The sequence below is a fragment of the Pyxicephalus adspersus genome, chromosome 6 (genome assembly GCF_032062135.1).
Source record: "Pyxicephalus adspersus chromosome 6, UCB_Pads_2.0, whole genome shotgun sequence".
NCBI classification, from domain to species: domain Eukaryota; kingdom Metazoa; phylum Chordata; class Amphibia; order Anura; family Pyxicephalidae; genus Pyxicephalus; species Pyxicephalus adspersus.
The window spans coordinates 7,283,458-7,288,213 of record NC_092863.1 but is presented as its reverse complement, the minus strand read 5'-3'; the positions used below and the strand labels follow the sequence as shown (position 1 = coordinate 7,288,213).

General features: G+C 44.7%; 1 protein-coding gene across 2 annotated transcripts in view; it reads right to left on the bottom strand.

The window, feature by feature from the left end:
• PCMTD2 (protein-L-isoaspartate (D-aspartate) O-methyltransferase domain containing 2) overlaps positions 1 to 624 on the bottom strand; it is a 7,109-nt gene extending 6,485 nt beyond the window's left edge. Inside the window, exon 1 of one of the 2 annotated variants that reach the window (XM_072414393.1) lies at positions 527 to 624. The gene's annotated coding sequence lies outside the window, so the exon portion shown is untranslated. Of the gene's footprint in view, positions 1 to 409 lie in introns of both variants that reach the window. The other variant, XM_072414392.1, reaches the window with a different exon arrangement.
• Positions 625 to 4,756: the final 4,132 nt, after the last annotated feature.

Below are 4,756 nucleotides of genomic sequence, written 5' to 3'. Positions count from 1 at the left end.
CACCCACTGATACCCCAGCACAGGGCAGCTCTGGCTCCTCCCACCCACTGATACCCCAGCACAGGGCAGCTCTAGCTCCTCTCACCCACTGATACCCCAGCAGAGGGCAGCTCTAGCTCCTCTCACCCACTGATACCCCGCACAGGGCAGCTCTGGTTCCTCCCACCCACTGATACCCCAGCACAGGGCAGCTCTGGCTCCTCCCACCCACTGATACCCCAGCCGAGGGCAGCTCTGCCCCCACCCACTGATACCCCAGCAGAGGGCAGCTCTGGCTCCTCCCACCCACTGATACCCCAGCACAGGGCAGCTCTGAACCCCTGCACTTGCTGACCCCCCGCCTGGCTCCTCCCACAACCCTCGCTCACTACTTTGAAGACAACAACACTGACAAGCTCCGCCCCCTTACCTGGAACACGAAGGACAACTCCCCGCCACCGTATCCCCAAACAAGCCTGCAGGCCTTGCACACCCGGGCCCCCTGAGCTCTGCCTGGGGGATGGGATACACCCGAATCTGCCCTCACCTCAGCCCGCACAGACCCGCTCCCGCTCCACCAGCTGACCAGCCGTGACGTCACCAAAGAAGCTAATGAGACACTAGAGGACCGCCCATTTATCCCGAGCTCCGCCCCCTATGAAGTGTGTATACATCACATGCTCTGCGTCGGAACGTCCTATCCCCTGGCCGGTGGCTACGCCCCCTATCTCCGGCAGCTGCGCGACGCTCAGTCACGTGCACAGATGTCTAGAGGACCTTTAACTTAAAGGGACAGTACCAAAAAAAATAGAGATTTCCAGTATTTGTTGTGGAGCCATACAATCATCGTTGGGCATACACTATACAATCTCACCTTACAATCATATAACTCTAACACTGCATGGCTTTCATATGCAACAATAAAAATATGGAGATTCTAACCTGGGACCAGTGCTGCAAAGGCCAGACTGCTAACCACTGAGCCACCTTGCTGCCTGCTTATTCAATCACCCATATATCCCTTAATTTCATTAAATCTCACCTATTCCTCTCTCATTCTATATCCTCCCATCTCCCTTCAGGGATTCCTCCATATCACCCTGTATGGGCCTGATTTATCAAAGCCCTCTAAGACTAGAGAAGATAGACTATCAAAAGAGAACCTGGGTGATCCAGCAAACCTAAAATCCATTCTGGATCACCCAGGTTCTCCCATGATAGTATATCTTCTACAGTCTTGAAGAAATTTAAGTCAGGCCCAAGGGATTGTACAGCCCTGCGTAATATGTTGGCGCTATATAAATCCTGTTTATTAATAATAATAATAATAATAATGATAATAATAATAATTGTTCCCTATATATTCTAAAGCTTTTAAGACTAGAGAGTGATCCAGCAAACCTAGAATAGATTTCCTATTAATAATTTTCCATTTGTTAGCAAATGTTTTCAATCCTGGGGAAAATCCATTCCAGGTTTGCTGGATCACCCAGCTTCACTGATGAAAGCGTATCCTGTCCAGCCTTGAAGAGCTGTAATAAATCAGGCCCAATATATCTATATCTTCTCTCCCTATTTCTCTCGCACTCTATAAATCCCTCTATTTATGTCGCTGTCTCCATAAATCTCTATTTACCCCCCCTTCTTTCTAACCCCCTCCCCAAATTAAAGACAAATTAATCTCCTCGGACATGGGGGGTATCTGTCTGGGAGCATTGATGGTGTAACACAAAGGCAGGCCGAGGAGAAGTCATTCTATTAGGATAATGGAGGACTATTGTGTGTCCTCAGAGATCTGCAGCCGCCATGGCAGAGCCCCCATTCATGGTGTCAGTCACATGTCAGTCACATTAGGGGAGGAAAGCCAATCACTGGCCAATGGTAAACCCAAAACGACGGCCTTCCCCGGCTGCTCACAAAAGCAGCCCAATGATTTCCATATCTTACAGACTTTTATATCCGTCCATCAACGTTTAATTGGTGAGCAGTCTTTAATTGGCTGGCCATGCACCTTGCAATCTGATTGTACAATCTCGTGTAGATATACCAAAAACTAAACAGCACCAGAGCTTTTATAATTGGATAGCAAGCTGTCCCAATGTAATTTCCTGTGTAATGATCACATTGTAAATTAATATCATATGTGATTAAAATACGATGCATAGCCAATCATTAAAAAAAGAAAATGCTAGAAAATAATTGATAGAAATGAGTGAAAATATTGCATAGTGTATGGGAAGCAGCAACAATAAAATCCATCGATCCCGAGATACCGTCACTTTAAAGCGCGACATAGAAAACGATGGGATATCGATTCTTTTATAAGAGGGCCCCTGTGTGTTTCTAACAAAAGCCCTGTCTTGTTAAAGTCCTGTATCACTCGCTCGCCCCTCCGTCTGCTCCCGCCATCAACCCCAATTTGCACAAGAGTGAATTGTCACCCCAGGGAGCTGCCCCGTCCGCACCAAAGGCCAGGAGTTGGCCCATCACCATTTGCCCCCCCCATGTCATATCAAAGGACAAGCTGGAGGAGTTTGTCTTTCCCATGGAAATCCTTCTCACTTCCCAGATGTCACCTCTGCTGCCCTCTCCGACATGAATACATTAACACGACTTCTTAACAATCCTTCCTGCCAGGTTAAGTTGGATCCTTTGTGTCTCCCCGCCTGGCCGGGGGTTGTTTAGTTTCTTCGCTGGCCGACGGCAGATCGAACCAAAGAACCGGTAGAAAGAAGACTGACTATCATGGGAAAACCTGGGTGATCCAGCAAACCTGAAACGGATTTAATAATGATTTGCTATGCCGGACCAGATCAATTTTGGGTTTGTCTTGGAGATCTTTAATAAATCAGTTGAGTCACTGACCCAGAACAAAAGGGCATTTCTCTGACTTACCATAAACACATTTAGGTCATTGACAAATGATTGAACCCAATACTTTTTTTTCTTTCCTTTTATTGCCCCATTGCAACATTTACTTTACTAGGAGTGAGCAGAGATACCCCATTCTTCTGAGTACAAGGGAGCAGGTAAGTCAAGACCCCTGCTTTCCACAAGGCAGCCAATCAACTGACCCCATTGCTGTCATGTGATAGTTGTGGGAAGGAGATGCTAGCCCTGTGTAAGCTCTGAACAACGCTGGACTAAATGGGGAAACTATAAAGTGGGGCCCCAAATGCTCAGCTTCCCCTTCTATTCTCTCAGTTGGGGCCCTGAATAAGTGGCCAATTCTGCCCACCCTTGATAACAATTGTTTTTGATAATTTCCTGCCCTGAGAAATGCCACGCTGCATTGTTGCTGCAAAGAGGCTGCAGGAGTTCAGTGGCAATAAAACCTAACATAAAAAGTAAAAAGGGGATAACAATGTATTTCATTATAAAAAATGACTCTTGCTTACAGTGCCCTAGCAAATAATTGTCACCTAGTGAAAGTTATTGATGTATTTTTATTGTACATTTTGTTTCCATAATAAGCAATTTTCAAAAGTCCAAACTTTTTTTTTGTATAAAGTAAGAAGACAAAAGGACTTTTCCGTTACCTCCCATCTGCCACTTTATTTCCGAGGACCTGATTACCATAATGAGTGCAACAGCTTAGAGTGTTGGTGACAACTCAGCATGGTTGTACTGAAGCTGACCAGTGTCAGGGCTTGAGAAATGGAAAAACACAATCCAGGCTCCTCTTTGCAACCTTTTCCAGTACCAAGGATCCGAATCCCGCACCATGGTTAAAGTGCATGTAAACTCAGACAATGAACTTCTCCTGATAGCTCACTTTTTGTTTCTTGAATATTTTATGCTGTAGCAAAGAGAAATCCTGACCAACTTCTGTAAAATCTGACACTTCCAAAAGTGTCAAATTCCTGGCCCCTGGCTGGTTGTTTTTATCTCCGTCCCCACCCCCACAAGACAAAAGGCCATAGTATAATATAGGGGCTGGATGATTGAACCAATGAGGAAAATAAGAATGTTTAGTAATTTGTATAAATATATAAATGGCCCATACAACTAAATCTGGAATGTGATTTACCTAAAGTCACCAGAAATGACAAGGGGGCGCTCTTTGCAGCTTAGGTAGAAGAAAACCTTATGGGAAATAGATTTTGTTCTGTAAGAGTTGTGAAAAGGGCCAGGAACATCAGGAAAAAATGATTTGTTTTTTTGGAGTTAAATTGATCTTTTTGTTCATGAAGCATGTGGAGTTACTTTCATAATCTGATACATAAACTGTTTTATAGACGCTCCCCACTTCCCTAAAATGAGCAGTTTATGAAGAATAAAAGCTCTGATACTAATATGCAATTGTTGACTTATTTTTAAAAAAATCATCAGCTAAGCATTAATTTACAGTCTTCTCCAATCACCAGGGATAAACAACCTGACTTTGACTGGGTGGGGTCCTGGAATATTTTAGATTTGGCAGTGTTTTATACAAGAAAAATGTTGTTTTACAGTGGAGTTTTACTATAAAGTACAGATATCATTTGCCCCCTCACTTGTAGGTAAGGATCGCAATAGGTACACCCCACCTGTGTAAGGACTTACCATTGCCCAATGCATCTCCGGCACCGATCCTCCGAGCACCACTGGGCTCGGCACTACTGGGACTACTTCCAGCTTCAGACCTGATAGACAAGAAGAAAAAGAAGAAGTGCCAAGTATGGCACTGGGGTGATTAAAGTTGGGTTGCAATGAGTATATGTTCATGGCACATGTCATATAGGGATGGCCATTTGCATTTCTTAACTAAGGGTGGGGAAATCAGGGTTAGGGCCTT